Source organism: Gallinula chloropus (genome assembly GCF_964237585.1).
Source record: "Gallinula chloropus genome assembly, chromosome: 6".
NCBI lineage: Eukaryota > Metazoa > Chordata > Aves > Gruiformes > Rallidae > Gallinula > Gallinula chloropus.
Window position 1 is genome coordinate 18,004,398 of NC_140091.1, and position 19,805 is coordinate 18,024,202.

Genomic DNA, 19,805 nt, shown 5'->3' on the forward strand with positions numbered 1-19,805 from the left:
TAAAGCACCCAAGCGTGCCTGTCAGTGGATGTGCAGTGGGGCAAATATAGGGTACAATGAGTTTCAGGGCAGAAACCAGACTTCCATGGGGTAGGTTGTGGGGTTTTTTCCCTGAGATATGTAATGGATATAGTAAAGAATAGAAGAACACTTGAGTTTAAAACTTAAAGCCTGCTACATGCTGTTGCAGTGTCTCAGCATTAAAGGAGGAATGTGTGACCTACAACGGTGAATATATGGAATTCTTATGGGTATAATGAAGTATTCTCAGGAATAGAACAGTGTTAATAAAACCACATATACAGAGAAAGTCAGATTGTTCAAAGTTATTTAAAGCAGTCTTTGTGCTGACCAAAGAGGATGGAGGAAAATCTTTTGTGTCTGTTTTCACACCAAAGCTCGGTTCACAGTCCTGTAACTGCTGTCAGTGTGAGAACTACACTCTGTAATACTGAACTTCCTGGTGCAGAGCCCTTTGCTGCTTCTGCTTGGTTCTTTGTGCCCATTGATTGAGCTTGCTGATTTTTCTTGGGTTTTGGAGGGAAGAAGGGGATTCAGAATGGAACAGTTACTGTGTTGGGAAAGTGGACATGTCAAAATGTAACCTATAAATGATCAGGCATTCAACAAGATTATCCTGCATCTTTGTAAAGTTTTCAAATCATGTTCTGCTTATGTATGGTAATGCAACATTCAACAATAAAACAAGCAGAAGAGAGCTTGATGTATTTCACTGAAGACCATCAGAACAAAAAAGCGCCTTCGTAAATCTAGACATGGCTGTGCTGCTGTCTAAATCCAGGACTGGATGGATACATCTACCCTGTCTTTAGAGTGGCACATCACAGACAGCTGGGGCCTCAAATGCTGTGTCCAAACAACACACTCTTCCCATCTCCGTGAGTAGTTTAAAAGTGAAGCATTTGCTGTGGTTTTTGGGGGGAAAGAACGGTCCTGCAAGTCTTGGTGTTGAACCTGCATGCCCTACCTTTTGGTTCTGTAGTTTGAGAGAACCTGCACTCTACAGAATGCAAGAAGCTGACCTTTAACGGCTGAAGAGAAAAGGACTAACACATCAGAGAGAAGAAAAAGGAAGAGAGGGGAAAGAGAGGGGAAAGTGGTATTCACACCTTCTAAATTTAGGCATCCACCCTTAGGTACATGCTTCCATTTACTTAAGAGAGAACTGATGCTTTTAAATTTAGGCTTGGTTGCAGAAAGAAAGCAGGTAAGGCAGCTGAGAACTTTGACCATCGTGTACTAGCTCTCCCTGGGCTAATTTATTTAGGAATTAAGTATGGCACAAAACTGCATGGGGACCTGACCCTGCAAGCAGGAACATCTGAAGAATCTGATGCTATTGTTCAGTTATGTTGATGGCTACTACTTCATACAGGATTTTTTCTTAACCTGTAAGAGTTAAAACCAAAAGAATTCAAGTGAGGGGCAGTGTGTTGAAAGTACACCCAGGAGGCTATGCTTTACTTCTACCATTTGCCTCTAAGCTTTCTGTACTTGGTCTTTATTTCTGCAGTTGCTTACAAACACCCAGTGCTGTGGGTGGGTTCGGCATCTCTTGCTGGGGCAGCCAGTACTGCTGAACTGTCATTTCCAACAAGCATTAAATATTGAAAACCCACAATCGGCCTCTCTCTGGCAAGTCTTAAGTTTCCATAAGCAGCAGATGGTATACAAGGCGCCTATAAAGACCTCTGCTTCTCAACTGTGTATCTCTACCAGCTGACACACAGTGGTCCTCTAAAGTCAGAGGAAGTGGGTGTGCCTTCCATTAGCAAAGACAAAGTAATATTGCTAGAGACTTTTCCTCTTGTGAGCTTTCTTTTTGTTACTCTCCACCTTAGAACCACTTCCCTGTACAGACTGCAGGCGGTGCTTGAGGAGACTGGCTGCCTGAAAAACAGTACAGAAGGTGAACTGTGGCATTTGTGGTGCTAAACAAGATTTGGTGAGGCTGGGGGAAGAGAGCTGGAAACTTAGCTCTTCAAGTAGCTCTCATTTGAGCACTCCGGTTTCAGAAAGCAAGTGAAAGCACACCTTGCCTCAGTGGCTGTGTGATAAGTGTTAGTCATCCCTTCTTGGTTGCTTGCAGCTTTAGAGCAAGGCAAACTGGAGTTCTGAAAAAACAGACCAAACTAGCGAAAAAGAGAGTAACTAGCAATAAGAAAGGTGAGAAACAATCACAAACCTTTTTAAACTGTTCTTGCCCTGGTGAATGGTCAATATTCTGAGAAACCTTTTGGGCATCCTTCTCTCTGTACAGCATCGTGCTTAGGGCAGTCTTAAAAGTAGTGGCAGGGCTGGAAAGGTGAGGAACAAAGGCCACTGAATTTCAGACCAGTGTTTCTGAAATCTGCAAGCCAGGCTTTATCTTCCTGCTAACTTGCCACCATGGTTGAACATGAAGATTTAAGCACTAGGCTTAGCTTGGCTTAGCAACCGAATAATGCAGTAAGCATGGCCTGTGTAACACTTCAGCTGTCCACATGGTTTCACTGGGCTACCCTACAGTTACCCCAAGACAACAGCTCCCTAGTGAGTCCCTTCTCCAATGAGAGACCAGAGCTGACACATTGGTGATTGTAAGGCAGTCGCACTTCACTAGTAGGAAAACTCCCCCCTTCAGAGTCAGGCCCCAGAAGACTTCAGTAGCCAACACTTTCCAGGCAACATCTTTAGTAGATTTTTGCACGCTGTGATTACCTGCAGGAGCTGCGTGCAGAGATTAGAGAGCAAAGCCAGTGGGGTTCCTGACTGGTACATCCTGCGTCACTGCAAACCACATCAAATCAATGCCACTCCTTGCACTTTTTAGCCTCTTAAATTTCATGGGACATGTAGCTGAGTTGAACAAATAGTGGGACAGCAGCTGCTTCCTGGGGAGTCCTGCAATTTGATTAGAAGTCGTCATCACTAAAGAGAGTTAGAAGGACTTTGGATACAGCTTTAATAAGCTGCAAACATTCAGATCAGGATTTACATCATAAATCTTGCCTTTTTGCTCTACTCAAACAGGAGTGTCTACAAATCAGGTTAATATAATTTAACAGTACAGTAGTTAAGTAACAAAAAAGATCGTAATTGGCAGTATTATCTAAGAAGCCAGAACAACCCAGCTTACAGCTGCCAGCTAAGATCTGACTCATCTAAGGTATTTTATAGCAACCATATGCTAGGCATGTCTATCTCACCTATTATGCTAAAAAATTGATAAGGTTTCCTAATCAGGATTTGCCACTGAGCAGGATTTTCCGTAAACATCTCCGTATTGCAAGTGCTATCCACAGTCAGGTGAAAGCCTTCTGCAGACATTTCTGATTTGTTAATTTAACAAATAGAATAAATGGCGACAAATCTGTGGCTAGTACTGATTCAGCAAGGCTGCTTGTAGTTCAAACTATGGGTATGTTAGTTTGGCAGTTGCATGTTGAAACATCACTTAGTAATTCTGTGTTAGAAGGTCAAGAATACTGCACTTGGGCAACCCCCCCTGCATTTTTCAAACTGAAGAGACAGTCTCCAGGCCGGAACAACAATGTGATACATTAAAAATACTTCACTGAGACAGCGCAAGCAAAGCTGTATTGGTACAGTGTATTTACCTGCCTACCAGAAAAGGAGAGGGTGAATTCATATCAGAACAGGAAAGATTAAAAATTAAGTTGGAAAATATTATGGACTTTGGATAACAATGCAGTTAGTTAAGTTTGAAGAGTCACTGCATTTTAACAAAGACAAGCCCCTTGGCTGTTGATTTTTTTTTAAAAAAAGTTTGACATCCAGTTCACTGCACACAGAAACCTGCCTAAGCCTACACCCCTCTCAGCCTGACTCTGGTCTTTGCACACAAGGACTGCAGCCTTACTTATCCCTGGGCTCTTGCTGCAGTATCAGTATCTGAGTAGCCTGAAGGGTGTGGGGGTGTAGCTGCAGTCCCAACACTCCCTTCTGTCCTCCAAAGGGTAGTAGTATCACTGCTTAAAGCTTTCATGCCAGTGCTCCCGTTGATGCAAATGAGAGCAAATGGTTCTCTTGGTAATTATATACCTTGTTTAACAATCATGAGCTCTCATTTTTGCAGAGAAGCCCTTCACTTTAAAGCTTGTTTGTGAGTACATTCCTTTTTTCTGAACTGTGGGATCTCACAAAAGAAGAAAAAAGGCAAAGTAGTTATTTTAGCTGTTTGGGATCCTTGGCTGCTCGTAACATTTCACAACTACGAATCTAGTTAAAGTTTCTTTCTTATTAAGATAATTTCTCCAGAGGACATTTGAAAACTTTGAAGATAAGTCATTCTACAGATACTACATTAGCCCTCAACAGCTCTGTGTCAAATACATGTCATCTCAGCTAACGATTCATTTCTAAGATCCTCCCAAGCTCTGCTTTTTTGTACACTGAAGATCTGATGCTTCTTGTTTTTCTTCTATAACCACAGATGTGCCCTCTTCAAAAAAACTCACAATCTCAAAATACTAAACTGACAAGCTGAGTGTCAAACCACACACCCCAAGCAGCAAGCAGTGCTGCAGAAAAACAGAATCACGCTTGAAGAAAACAGAAATCACACAAATTGTCCCCAAAGAATGAATCTAAAATGGTTTCACCTCGGTGCAGGCCTTGTTTCTTAAGAATGCAAATGCCATTTGATGCTTTTAGGTTTTGTGCTCACTTACTGTATAAGCAGAGGCTGCTCTCAGAAGAAATTTGTTTGAGCAATGCTTTTATTTTCTTGTTTAGTTTTTTTGTCTCTCTCTGAGCTAAACTGGAGCCTTGCTATGGGACCAAGGCTGGTCTCCTTGCTTACCAAAAATCAGCAGGGGTGTTCCTGTGCTAGTTGAGTGACACACTGGGGTAAGCAAGAACTCTTCACTTGGAACGTGTGGTTTGTGTGCACCTCGGAGCCTCTCTGCATCGCAGCCCCCACATGTTGCTCAATGAGAGCTCACTGGAGAGCTGGACAGGAGCAGAGCAAAGCTCCCAGCCTGAGCCAGGAGGCCCACAGCTACTGCTGTGCTGCAGCAGGTCCCTACGCTACACGTGGCTATCTGAGCACAGGGAAGTGACTTGTCTAGAGCAGGACCCACTGCTCTTTCAGCCGAGTGCCTGTGTGCAAGCCGTCCCTCCCGCCACGGCAGGGGCTGATGTGGAACCAGATTTGGTCCACAATGCTCAAGCACTAAAGTGCCAAATATTTATAATTTGGCTTGGCAGTAATGCTAAGATTTATCTGAAATGCCTTATGATACTGTCCTGCAAAGAATGACATGTAGAAGCAGTAGAAGGGGTCATGTCCATACTGAAGAAATAAGTAATATCTGGTTTCTTAATTAAACTGTCAAGCACACTTCACACTTTGCAGCATGCTGTCACCTTATTTCTATGGTTCAAAATCTGTCATAGTGTTAAAAAGGAAATTTAAAATTTAAAAGCATAGCTATAAGTGTGTATTTATCTGCCTTGAAGGCTCTCCCTCAACTGCGAGATAATGCTGTTGTGCAGGTTTCACTAAAGAAACATTGTTTTTATATCTGGTGATTCAGAGGTAAAACACTGACCTCCAGTTTTGGTACTTGAAAGCTGATCTTCTACAAAGATCAGTGTAAGAGTAATGCTGGATTCTGGGTTACATCATTTATATTTTAAGGGTTTGAGTCAAAAGCTAGATTTATTTTTTTTCCTAGTTCATCTCTATCTGATAACCTTGAAAAAAAGAGAAAGGATCTTGGAGTCAAAGCTGATAAAGTCACCAGTACTAAGAAGCGTATGTGTTTGGGGGGGTGGGGGAAGCACAGCAGCAGAGATACATATCTTCACATCCCTATTTCCTTTACAAATAGAGGAAGGAAGTTCCCTGCAGGCTAACCCAAGTGTGTATCTCTTACAGCCTGAGAGCTAGCTAAGTAGAGTCTCCAAGAACCGCAGGCTGTCTAAAATACCAAATTCAGCATACACAGGTAACAGTCACTTCATGTTTTTTCTATACCTAGAGCTACTGACAAACTTCTACTAAAAATTCATCACAGCCATCAACATTACAGGCACCCCACCACTTCCTCTTTTTGCTCTGTTCCTGTCTCTTTTCTCTTCCAAACCTTTCCAAGTCTTCCCATCCTAGTGCCCGGCCATTCCTTTACACTTCACCCCTTTACTAATTGCAACAGGTACTCATCCCCTGCCCTGCTCTCCGTCCAGCCCTGTAAAGCTCCCCCGCAACACGGCTTCCCACCCCGCATGCTGGCTCCCTGCACCATGCAAGGGGAAGAGGAAGGGACGAGGCGAGGGCTGCCTCATGCCACCACACACCCAGCTACAGCAGGGAACCTGCTGCAGAGCTCAGGGTGGTCAACTGGGACTCTGTCCCCTCACTCCTTGAAAGAGGCTCACACGTGTCATCGGTTTGGTGCCCGTGTACACAGACAGCCTCTCCAAAGCTGGGAGGGCTTTGCCCAAGGGCCTCACAGCTGTTGCTGGATGGACAAAGATACTCATAGAATGATTCTTACAACAGCTTCTCTAGATTATAATGAAACTTGCCACTAAAACAGATATGAATCGGCCAACAGCTACAGCAGCGCTCCTGTGCAGAGATGATTAAGAATTTTTATGCAATTTCTTTAATCAGAAGAGGCCTACTTGGTTGAAAATGAAACCTCTGAAGGAAAAGGTTGGTTTTGATTAATTTCTCAACTTGAAAAAGTGTCCAAATTGTCAATGTGTTTCACTTCAACTTTTTTCATATACACAGAAAAAAAAAAGGCAAAAAGAAAAAAATCCAGTTTAAAGTCACTTTGCATTTTACAATAGGTTAAATTTCATTATGATCAACTGGTATCCTGCCACTTTGCCATTTGAACACCCTTTGCACTATTAACTTTTTGTTTGCAAAAATTTACATTTTCACTTGTCTTCCCAAATCATTTGCTGTAGGTTGGGCTATGTGAACACTCATATGAATTTTTCCTTAGTATAAGTATGGTATTTCTTTTTAAAACCAATGTGATGAGGAGCAGTAACAGCTTTGTTCAGAATTGCTTGCTACACAGGACTCCCCAGATAACAGCCCCCGTATCTCTATAGGCTGTTCCCTATCTAAACACTTATCTTTTGTAATGCAACCTCAGGGAATATTTTCTTGCTGAAAGAAGAGATGTGTTCCTACTTTCAACTAACTGCTGTAAGAAATTGTCTGGTTACACCAAGATTACAAATTCCCTGCTGAAGATGGATCAAACTGACCAGTGAGTACACAGGATCATGCTTACTTTCAGTCACAAACTTTTCTGACTGAGCTAATGGCTGTCTTACAGCACATCTGTGTGCCGAGGTGAGCTCTTTGCCATTTGAGGAATCTTTTAAGAGGGTTATCAACTGGTGGCTTCATCATCAATTTCAAAGCATTTTCCAAAGACAGGTAACCCCTTTTCACAGAAAAGGAAAGTGAAAGGGGAGTGGAGTGACTCATCCAGGCACGTGGACTGTGTCAGACACAGAGCCAGAAATAGACTCTGGGCTCCTGGTACCCACATTCACAGCCCAGGCGATAAAGTAGCATTCACAGAAACCGATAGCTGCCATCCCACCATTTTGCAGAGAAAAATCCCTCTCAGGTAGAGCATGCATTGGAAATTCAAACTATATTTGCTTCCTTCTTGGTGACAGATGTTATAATACCTCCCTTACTCTTTTGCCTAACCCTACCCAGAACAGAAAGAAAAAGTAAAGTTTATTGAGCTTATTTTGCATTTAGTGAGTTTATTTTCCCTGTTTCTGTTGCTTTGCCTTGATGTTGCTGATACTATATGACCTTGGATCCACACCAAACATGAATGTTTAGAGCTGAACTGGGTCAGATTTTCATAAGCATTCACCACCAGATTTGGGTCGCATCTGTGACCCACTGCAACCTTTAGACTCAATTTTGAACATGGGTAAGTGTTTGAGGCCAGGCACATTTACATGAAAGGAGACTAAAAGCAGTTCTTGGTGAAAAATGCTTCTCAATAGGTGGTGTGGTTTGGGATGTTGGCTGGGGTTTGGGGGTTTTTTTGTTATTTTCTTTTTAAATCCAGACCATCAGAGTGGAGGCATTTTTAACTCAGTGAATTGCATCAGCACAACAGGCAAGGTACCTAACACTGTGTGACAGAACAGACCAGCAGCTTTTGCTGGACTTGCGCTGACCAGCACTTGCTCATAGAGAGGGATAAGGAGGTGCCTGCACCAGCTGCTGTATGGAAACTTCAGGAGCATGAGTGTAAGAGGAGAGAAAACATCAACAGAGGTTTAGGAAAGAGGAGAATGACAACAGAGGTTTGCTAGGGGGTAGTAGGTCAATTCACATTGAGGAGGAGAAAGAGGAGGAGAGAACATCAGAGCGTGTGGAGCAGTAGGGTGGTAAGGACAGTAGGTCAGTGTTACACAGTGATCTGAATCACACAGTCACAAAATGTATTTTAATACAACCAGATGTAAGAGAACCCACCTGGGACAAGCAAGCTCCTGTCGTAGGAGTAGAATTTGCCTCTGAAAGCAATGCTGGATACTAGGATATGAAGTCAGCCTTGACAACTAAATGCTCAGCACTACAGCGTTTTTAGCATCTGCATCAATGTTATATATTCTTATCTCTGTGTGTATGTTTCTTTACATGCAGCTGTAATTATAAACAGAACCACCACAAAATCAGCGCGTCATAGACCTGTGAAACCATTGCAGAACAAGCCATGATGCAGATGGTGAAATACAGTGTTGTGTGGGAGTTAACAATTTCCACATTAACGTTATTCAATCACAGTGGCCCATTTTCACATAGCTTGCTGAACTTCAGAAAGTTTGCACAAAGGTTAAGGTTTGACATTTGGAGACTGAGTAACTTAAGTCCTCTACCCTCTAGTGAGAGCTACGATAAATAATCGATAATGGAAGAGAAACACAGACCCTCACTTCATCCCTTTCCAGGGTGGAAGCACTGAAAACACACTTTTTTTGGACACAAATGCTTATTCTGAGGTCTTCATTACCAGGATTTCCAGTAAAATTGCCATGGGCAAGAAAGCACTTAATCTGACTGTTACGTTGGGCTTCCTGAAACCACAGGCAGGTGCAACTGAGAGTGCAGGCGTAAGAAAATGTCCTCGAGCTTCTAAGAGACTAACAGAATTAGATTTCTATCAGTATGCAAGGTTGTGATGAGGTCCTACATAAAGGGTAGTCTTTTAGCACGTTAGGATTTCTTATATTTTTAACGGGTGTGACTTCTGTGTTAGTTTACACAAAGCACAGCTCTAAGAATGAGGCAAACTGAGACAGGGCATAACACTTTGTTCACGACAGCAAAATTCATGTCGGCACTCAGAAATCGCTCCTCTCTTTAGGTTTAGGAATTTGGTCAGAGATTCTTCTAGAAAGCAGTATTCTCTGAAACAAACAGTTTGACAGTTCCCTAATTACATGTTTTGCTAATTTATTGCAACTCTCTTATTTCTGCAGTGCAGGGTAAATACAGCACAACATCTTGAGTTTTATTACTGCCACAGAAACACCATGTTATACAGGAGCCTGCACCACTTTTTAAATCAGTACTCTAGTTCTAACGGGACTGGTGCAACAATTCCCTTCTAATACCAGAACAGATATCTTTCAAGTGAATGATTCTCCCACCAAAAGATAAACATCCCCCTTTATAGTATGCTTAGGGATAAACTGTTGTCTTCCTCAATGGCTACCACCACACTGCATTGCAAGTTTTCTTGTCCTCACTTAATTCGCACAAGTGGGTGTCACATATTTGGCTGTTATTCTCAGTTTTCAGAACTGGGGGCACAGAGCACACGTTGTTCGCAGTGGTGACACAGTCACTCTGTGACAGAGCAGAAGTCTGACCTGACTGTAATGAACCACACAGCCCATCGAAACCCAGAGTCAGCCTAGGATCTGCATCACACAAGTCACTACGAAGCTTCCATGGCTTGGTGCTGCTAGTAAGCTTTCCACTCCACATGTGAAGGAAGCCATACCCTGTCAAGTGTCCTGCCTTTCCTGCTTACATACCCTTCAACCTTTGCAGCCAATGCCATGGGAATCATACCAAAAAACACCTTCTTTGTTACCCGGTCTCAAGTCCTTCCAAAACAGATCAGCCCAGAGTGTATCCTCTGGACAAAGAGCAACCTGTGCTACTGAAGTCAGAGCTCATATAGTGATGGGTGTGCACAAGCAGCACTGAAAATGCTGGCATATCCACAAGACACCTGCCTTGCAGCCACAGGCAAGTTCATTTATTAAATGTTGAGTTTCAATTTGGGGAAACTCCAAAGCCCACAAGTAGAAAAGCTGTCCTGTGGCACCAAGGCTCCTTTCCCAGCATGACTGCAGCTTCCAGGCTCCAGCTCTCTCAGTTGTGCATAAGTCCCATCCCTTCTCATGTCAAATTCCAGGTTTCTTGTCTCCTTGTTTTAACCTGCCTTTAATCTCCTATGCTGCAGAAGTCCTCCACTTGTAAGAAGTGATTTGTCCCAGTCTTTTCACCCTGGCAGTCCTGAGAGGGTGGGAGGAGGGGAACCCAGGAAGCAGCCTGCCTACCTGCTCCCACCTCTGCCTCCTGTAGGCAAGGAACCATCTTAAGGAAATTTTACTGCAGAGGCCTTGAAAGTCTCCAGCAAATTGTAGGTTCACAGCTTGCAGGAGGTCTTGCAGGTTAAATGAAGGTAAAACCCTGATACCCAAGATCTTTGCTACAGCTTTGATCCCAGTATCTTGGAACAATGCAAGAGGAGCAGAGGTACCAAACTGTTACCCACCACCATCACAGGAGGCAAAAGACCTCTGATCTGTGTGCCAGTGTCAAGTATGTAGCTGAAGCCACCTGCATAACAATTCCCTAGTACCTAGCAGAAGTCACTGTTTTAGGAATGGACTCTGGCAAACCCAGTGGTGTCATCCAGATGCTGCTCACAGGCGCGCAGGTACAAGCATGACATAGAGGTCAATAAGGAAAATCCATACTCTCCAGTCTCCTCCCCAGGTATAGGTGCCATCTCCCTGTCACACACCTTGAGTCAAAGCAGCAAAATGCCCAGCTCAGAACAGCAGCTTGAGGAGGATTTAGTCTTCCAGGTGCTTTTGCCCCCTCAGGACAAAGCAGTTCTGCAGGGACCCCCCAAACGGGAGCATGGAGAGAAGGGAAGACATCCCACTCACTGTGCCACGAGAGGGAACTGCAGCTTCATAAAGAGAAAGGCACAGAGCCAGAGTGACATTTCCCCAAGACCTCATTCTCAGAGACTGCTGAACCACAGTGACTGCCTGTAACCCAAGCAAACAGCAACAAAAAGTTCAAGCACTGACATAAGAGAGTTCAACCTACTTTGTTAGCCTGGCAGTTATAGGTAGATGAGAACAGGGACTATAACACCAACTGTTGGGCAACTTTTAAACACGGGTGTTTCCTATAGTCATAACATACAGCAGTCACCAGGAGTAACTTCTCTTAGTCTGTACTGACTGCTAGGTCACCCACATGAGAAAAAAAAAAAAAAAACCAAAAAAACCAGCACCAAAAACAATCTGCTTTTTAAATGCAACAAGGAGATTTAAAAAAAAAGAAAAATAAAGAAAGAAAAAAAAACAAGAAAAAGGCATCTGAAATAAATACAAGCTACAAAAGAGGAGAAGACTCATCAAACCCCACTGTGTGCACTGTGCTAATTGGACCCACCCACACTGGGAACCACAGAGCATTTGGGCAGGGTGTAATCCCACTGCCAGGAGGATGCTGTCACACAGTAACCTCCCCTCTCCACTGAGGTCAGTTTCTTACTGGGAAGGGGTTCATCCTTCACCCTGCTTTCTGAGGATTAACTGCTTTGTGATGGCATTGGCTATGCTACTTCCACTTTAGTGCCATGATTTTCAGGCTGACCACAATCTGGTGTGCAGCTACTGAGCATCAGTTCTTTCTCGGTGAGGGTTTGAGAGTAGCCCTTAGTGTTATGTGAGTTCCTGGCCTTGAGGAAGAGCAAAGTGAAAAACTGAAGCTGCCATAAGCACAAACCTAAAATGTGCTGAGCCACTCAGAATTGCAGCGGAAGCACTGGAGATAAGAGTAACACCCACTGACCTGGCATTTCCAATAGTCAGCAGTGACCAGGAAATGAGATTTTTCCCCCAGCAGACCGATGGTTGCTGGGCACAGCCAGCAGAAACGCCTTGCCAGTACCAGTGAGACTCACTACAGCAGCCAGATGCAGTCCACGTATTACTGACTGGGTTAAGGAGGGAGCTGCAAACAGCCTCAGTTCAGAGCACCGACCACTCAGTTTACTTATGACAGGTTAGATGTAGGTCATACTGCAGACAGGTTCTTGCTCTTTGATTTCAGTTACAGTAAGACAAATCTGTCATCTGTGAGTCAGCTCCTAAGTGCTCTTGGGATGATGGGACTTTGCCTACATACAGAACTATGTAAATACCAAAAAAGAAACTAAAGAGTTGACCTTTGTTTACCCAAGTGAGTCTCAGTTGACCAAAAGGCAAGTCAGATTTTGATACCATTTCTAGGATTGATTCAGCTCTGAATTAGGCCAACTTCCACAACTCAACTGCAAGTACAGCACTTCTACTGGCAGGAAGCCTACGCAGAGACTGCAGTGGCACCACGAACCCACAAGTCACACAAAATAAACAGCTTGGTGCCAAAATCTGGAACAAGCGCCTGGCAGATTGCACTGATTTATTCACCAGCTTTGCTCCGGCAAGGAGCCCTCTGCCTCTAATGCCTCCACCCTCTGGCTGCCCCCAGCGAACACCTAGCGGGTTGCAGAAGGTGCACAGGCAGGGCTAGTCTGCCAGCAGCAGGCTGCACAAGCACCCCAGGGCCACTCAACAAGAGGGCCATCCAAAGCTACCTCTAGCAGCAGCAGCAGCATACGCCTGGCAGTGTCAGAGACGCCTTTTAGCAAAGCTCTGGGTCCCTTTGCCCACAAGCAAGTCCAAGACCAATCCTCAGTGAGGGCACTTTTCCCTTTAGTCAGAACTTCAGGACCGCCTTTGTAATACCTTGGGCAAATATTTACTCGGATCCAACAGACTGAAAATATTTGGTTTGCACCAGATGCGATGCGTATATATCTCTGAAACATTAGCTAAAGGAGTGATTTGGGAAAATAAAATTATAGGTGGATGTGTTTACTTTGCAAGGTTGTTCACATTGTGCTCAGATCCCACGAAGTATGCCTGAAGGTTTTAACCACAGGAAGAAACCAGCTCTAAGTACAACTGCACGCACGTGCATTCCTGCATCTGCAGCTCATCCGCCAGACAGTTGAAGGGCTGAGGATCACTGGTGAGTATGCTAACAAGCCTGTGCATTTCTGCCCTGAAGAGACCTGAAAAGGTCTGTCAGGTGAAGAAGAAATTACTGATTTTATTGCTTCAGGACAGGTCCTCCAAAGTACTTGGCATTTAATGTTTGGCCTACTTTTTCCAAGAACTTGGGCACCATTTCCCTAGTGTTTGGGGAAATGGTGGGGACGGTGGTTTTAACATTTGGTTTTATTTCTCATTGTGATACTCTGAGTTGATTGATAATGAATTTATTTTCCCCAAGTCGAGTGTCTTTTGCCTGTGGCAGTAATGGGTGAGTGATCTCACCCTGCCCTTATCTCAACCCATGAGCCTTTCAATATATTTTCTCTCCCTTGTAGAGCTGAGGATGGGCAGTGATAGAGAAGCTTTAGGGGACACCTGGCCTCCAACCAGGGTCAACCCACCACCCTTGGCTCCCAGCTGACACTGTTCCAGGGGAAGGGAATGTAACTGGCCCCTCCTCTGACATTTCTTTTGCCCCAGTTCTAGTAAAAAGCACATATATATCTAAGCACAGAAACAGATTTTGTCAGAAAGTTGAAAGCAACAGAGAACCAGGGGAGGAAGCAAAAGCAACATGGGAACTAGAGCAAAAGCTGTCCAGCAATATGCAGTAACCTATGGAGATTCCTTTTGTCCAACACATCCTGGGAGTTGATGGACATTCATTTTAGAGCCTTTGCAGAACAAAGAGGAGCATGGAAGATGTTCTTTTCCGTATTTACCGAATAACTAGAAAAGGAAAACACCTAGAGTTGTGTTCAGTATCTTCACAGGAAGAATCCTAGTGAAGTATTTGTTTACTGGACAACTTAGGGCCAAACTTACGGCAGAAGTTTGTGCAGAACAGAATCATTGCTTGGGACTGTTGGATTGGAAATTTATAGCAACACTTTTGACCACCTCTCTTAAAATTATCCTCTTGGACTCCAAAACACATCCCAGGCAGCACTTGAGAAGTACACAAGTAACATTCTGCTAAGTCTTTTTCCACAAGTGAATCTCTTCATCAGATATACAACAACACCTGACACCTGGGGTTCTTGTGCCTTCTGAACAGTCAACAGATATTGCCCAGAGGAAAAAAAAAGTGCAAGCCACACACTGATCTGTATGCACACCTACCTCTAATAGACTGCCTCCCTATCCTTCCCTACTGGAAATTCAGGGGTGTTTTCCTGGTCGTGAAGGACCACCACAGTAGCCAACCTATCCTTCCAGACAGCTTCCTGCAGGCTCGCTGTGAATGCCTGCAGGAAACTAACTCAGAAAACATTACTCAGATACTAAGCTTGGATTGAAATCAATCTGGTAACACTTGGGAGCTGCAGAAACATCCCACACACACTCTCTCCCCAAAAAGGGGAGTTACAGATTGGTTTCAACGTGATGATCAGTTAAACCAGCACTATAAAAGAGATTGAGACCTTGGTTGTGTTTCCTTGAAAATACTCCCTTGTGCCCTAAGTTCTCTTCCAGAGACCCAGACACTTCACAGTAAGATACCATGAGTTCAGGAACTAAGGCTATTTTAGAGTAGGCTCTAGAAAGACATTTTTCTACCTTGTGGTAAGGTAGTTAAGCTCAGGCCACAGTGTCACAGCAGCCTATAGAGCTTCCTAACATGGCTATAAATCCAGAAAAGCCATTTTGAGGTTTCCCCCTGCCAAAGAAACTATTTAGATACATTACAGGCAATATACCTCATACCTGGAGGTTTCTGAGCCATCATTCCCACCAGCAATGTTTTCCACACCCTCCTCCCCTGCAAATTACTGTCAGTCCAGCACACTGAGCCCTGTATATCTGAGTGAGTTCAGCCTAGGTTTTCCTTCCTCAGGATTGCAGGATACATTTGAGTATTCCACCTCCCAAGTCAAATTCAGGTCATATTCCCCTTTCAAGGTGTCTGGGGCATTCCCATGGAGGAATCAGATCGCTCCAGCACCACCTCATGAATCTGTAGCCTGACCTTTCTGGCTACAGCTGCTCAGAGCCCACACATGCCAGAGGCACTTGCCGCACACAAATTTTCTCTCAAGTATTGTGGTGGAGTTTCCTCCACCTCTTTGTCAACCACTGTTACAACATAAAACCGAGCACCACCGTTAGCAAGATGTGCAATTACCCTATTTGAAATTTCTCTTTCAAGTTTATAGGACTGTAAATACAAAAGGAGTTCCTAGTAGGTCTCTGTTTCTGTGGACAGCAGAGTTAAAACACCGTCTTCCCTGTCCCATGGCTTTCTCATACTGATCGCATCTTCCCTACCCACCCCTCTGCTCTTCAGCCCTGAACAGGCTTTACACAAAGGGGAATTTTAGTTCATGTCCTACAGAAATGAATTTCAGGCTTTGAGGCACCATATAAAGCTGTTAAATCAGATTCCCAGTCACAGGAAGATGACTTTGTATGAAGCTAGCAAGAAAAAGTCTTTGAAAAGCTATTTACTGCTGGATGAGGAATTAGGCCCACTTCACACTTGTTTAAGTTGACAAAATACTTGTGGTGCTGTGAAGAGCATGAAACCTCCCAGAAGCACAGCCAGGGCAGTTGCAGTGTCAACGCAATCACAGATTATGCCATGTCCCCTGGCTACTGGGGGCTGTCCTAAAGGGGCACTTCAGCTCCTATAGCTTATATACCTATTTCGGTCACCATCCTTTATTCACAATAAACTTAAGAGCACCCCTTTGGAGTAAAGGAACTGAAATAAAAGGAAACAGAGCATCCAAAACACAGGCCAGATGTGTGGCAGACCAGGAGCAGGGCTGCGTGGCCACAGGCCTGTCCTTGCCATGCACCAGCCTGGCTGGGACCCACATGCAGGAGCCAGCTTTTAGCAAGGGCACCTGCCACCAGGTCCCACATCGATGTGATCCCTGTCCTTCACAGCATCAGGGGTCAGGGAAAATGCATGGCCACGAATCACCCCACAGCAGCAGCAGAGCACAGCACAGCAACACCTGCTGCCTAGCTAGAGGAAAGATAAGAAAGCTTTCTGGGTAGAAAGTGGTGCCTGGTATTTGTTGGCTTCTACAGCATTCAGAAAATAAAGTGCAGAGAAAAAGGGGTTTTCTGTTTTTTGAGATTATTACTTTTCTTTTGCCCACCACAAAACAAAGTCCACCAGACCTTCAGCATTGCCACACCACTCTGATCAGGAGGCAGTGATACTGATACTCATCAGAGACTTGATTCATCCACCAATACTTGTGGCTTCAGGGAGCTTCACTGATTACCAGCTGAATTTCCACCACACAGGTAACTGTGAGAGGGATCAGACAGAGGACAGTAATATGTACCTAGCAAAGTCTCACTACCAGCATCAACAGATACCCTTACTGTAACACATACTACATGTCTAGTCATGCTGCTTTATTGTTACACTTCTCCTGATTTAGATCAACAGCAGCAGAAACCAACCAAGTCAGTGAGGTTCTCCTTTTGCGTTACTCTTTACTGTGTGGAATCCTTAGGATCAACTTTCTGGATTGAGAACCGTGTCACCTTATGCCTGCATTCTGAAGAGAGCTCCTTAGCTCTCCAGCCACTGCTGAGATCTGAAACACTACCAAAGAGAATGAAGTCCTTAACATTGCCAGAGCATCAGTAACAAAGGCTGTGACAGTCTTCTCCATCAGAGGCCCACTGAAAAAATTGCTCAAACATGAAATTTCAGCAACTGAATAAGCAAAGGAACAAAACGGACATCCAAATGGCAAGGGGAAAGAGCCACAGTTAAAACCAAACCACAGCAGTCTCAAAAGTGAGAAGTAACAGTCGAACATCTCCCCCTCTGAAATTATTTGATGCCTGGCAGTTTGAGACACTTCACACTTAAGCAGGCACGTGCTCCTCCATGGCCCCACATCTAGCTGGAGTCCCACTATGAGAGGCATGAAAGGTTTCAGACAAAGGTATTTAGAATTTGGGGAAGAGTAAGAGAGGACAGAGCTCACCATGCTTGCATAAAACCCCTTCCTCCCATAAATGCAACCGTTCTTTTCCATCCCTGCAAGGGTCTGTGACGCAACCTGGGCTGGGGAAACCGGGACGGAAGCACCCACTGGAACATCACCCCCCATCGCCTGGAATGAAGGGAGAGGTGGCAAACGGCCTCACCACCTCAACTGTCCACAGAAATCAGTCCAGAGATTGCCAAACCCCTGTAGGAAGCAACGGCAGCAAGCTCTGCCAGAGCCTAGCCTGGCCTAGCGAACAGGGAGGAAGCAGGGCTCCTTGGCTCCTGAAGCAGCGGAGCTCGCAAGCAAAACACCTCATCCGTGGTGGAAATATCACACAGGAAGGAGACTTCTCAATTGTCATTAATGTTAATTTAAGCTACTGAAAACACAAATAATTCCAAAACTGACTGACTGACAGCAGATACGTAGAGTACACAGCAGAGCTCAGCAAAGGTCAGGTGCCTGCAGCAAGGCACAAGCACACAGGAAGACCCAGCAATTTGCCCTCAGAGCTAGAGGCACCAGCACCCTGACTCACACCTGCTGTTACTCAGTGCAAGCAAGAGCATCCTGGTCCAGCAGGTCCAAGCTACTCAACTGTCAGGTTTGCAATATAAGGGATGCTTACACCTGCAACTGTTGCTCCTGCAGCAACAGAGCTGGAAAAGCTGTGTAAAGAGGATCAAGACCATTTCTCACCTATTCCCTTTTTGGGAGCTGGTCTCACTCTCCTGCACATCTATCCATGTTTCCTGCACATCTATCCATGTGTTTCAGGGACACAAACGCAACAGTGGAAGCAGAGCAGACAGTTTGTGCAATAGGGAATTTTTCAAGTTTAGCAGACAACACAAGCTCTCATGCCTTAAATCAGAGTAAACCAAGTGCTAGAAACAGACACTGCAAGCATTAGACAAGTAAACATCTAATCTCTTCAGGCTGATCGCAATGAAATACAATAATTTGTCATGGCTCTTCACTGCAATAGTTAAACTTTCCTATATGAAACACTCAAAACATCTATTTTGCCTCACTTCTTGTCAGATGAGTGTACTCTTTTGAACTCTGGGAGTTCAGCTTCCTGTCTCTTGAACTGATACCTCTTTTTTCCCCTTTGAACTCGCCTATTCAGTCTATCAGTGAGTTTTGGGAATGTATTATTCATAGGGGAAAAAAACAAAAGAAAGCGTAAAACATAAGTAGTATATCACACTGAACTGTCTGTCACCTCAGAGGATTATGATTTTCCTTTAATGCCAGCGGGCTACATTACAGTAACTAAATCAATTGAATATATTGGCCATTTTAAACACATGCTGTGCTGCACTCCTGTCAGTGCCCTTGGTTGACCAGCCACCTCCATCCCATCCACCAAGGAAGGAAGGAGCAGTCAGGATAAGCCAGCGACCAAGGTGCCTCCTGGGCTGCTTGAGCAGAGTCATCCAGCATTGCCACAGTAACGGCTTGCCTTGGCAAGCTGGGCTCAGGTGAGCTGGGGGTGAATGTGCCCCATTCACAGCAGCATCCAGCTGGCTGGGGGATCACACACATCAGGAAGTTGTCTGGATGGTATTAAAAGAAGAAAACAGATATTCACAACCCATCTGGATGCCTGCCTGTGCGATCTGTCCTAGGGAACCTGCTTTGGCAGAGGGGTTGGACTCAATGATCTCTTGAGGTTCCTTCCAACCCCTACAATTCTGTGATTATTTTCTTTCTAGATTTGTCTTAGTATTCTTTTGTCATGTCATCGCTACTGAAAAAAAACATCCAGATGAGAAGCAGCATGTTGGAACAAGCATATAAGAGTGCTTTGCTTTCATCTTGAAAGATTTATCACGTGCTCCAGGTTAATCTGTTAGGTAACATTATTCTAACAAGGTGTGGTCAGCATTTTTTTAATGTATAAAACATTTTCAACCAGATTTACATGTTCCCTCTATTTATAATCCGTATGTTCTATCTATTACAAACTGCTGTGATAAAGACTCAGGAGATTTCCTGAAACTTGCCATGTTGGGTTCCTCCTGCCCCCTGGACTAATTGGGCAAAGACACATCTAGATACCTGTATCCAATATACACTCAGACTCATCTGCAGCTGTAAATGCATTTTTTTTTTCAAAGCTGGTTCCATGAAACTATATGCCTTATAATGCATTACAGATGTTTATGTGCCCTAAATCTATTTAGGCTGCTTTATAACTCAGGGGAAAAATATGTGAAGTTACCACTATCCTACCAACAATTATAAAAAAAAAAAAAAAAAAAGAGGAGTTACATTTACCATTGGCATTCTCAGAATGCCACCTCCACTGCAGGTGAAAACACACCAGACACAAAGGATGTGGCTGGGCAGCAGAGTGAAGTCTAAGATTCAGCACAGGAAATCTCAGGAATTTTAACTCTGAGCAGGCATCCCGTAGGCTCCTGCTAGAGAAGCACTTCACTG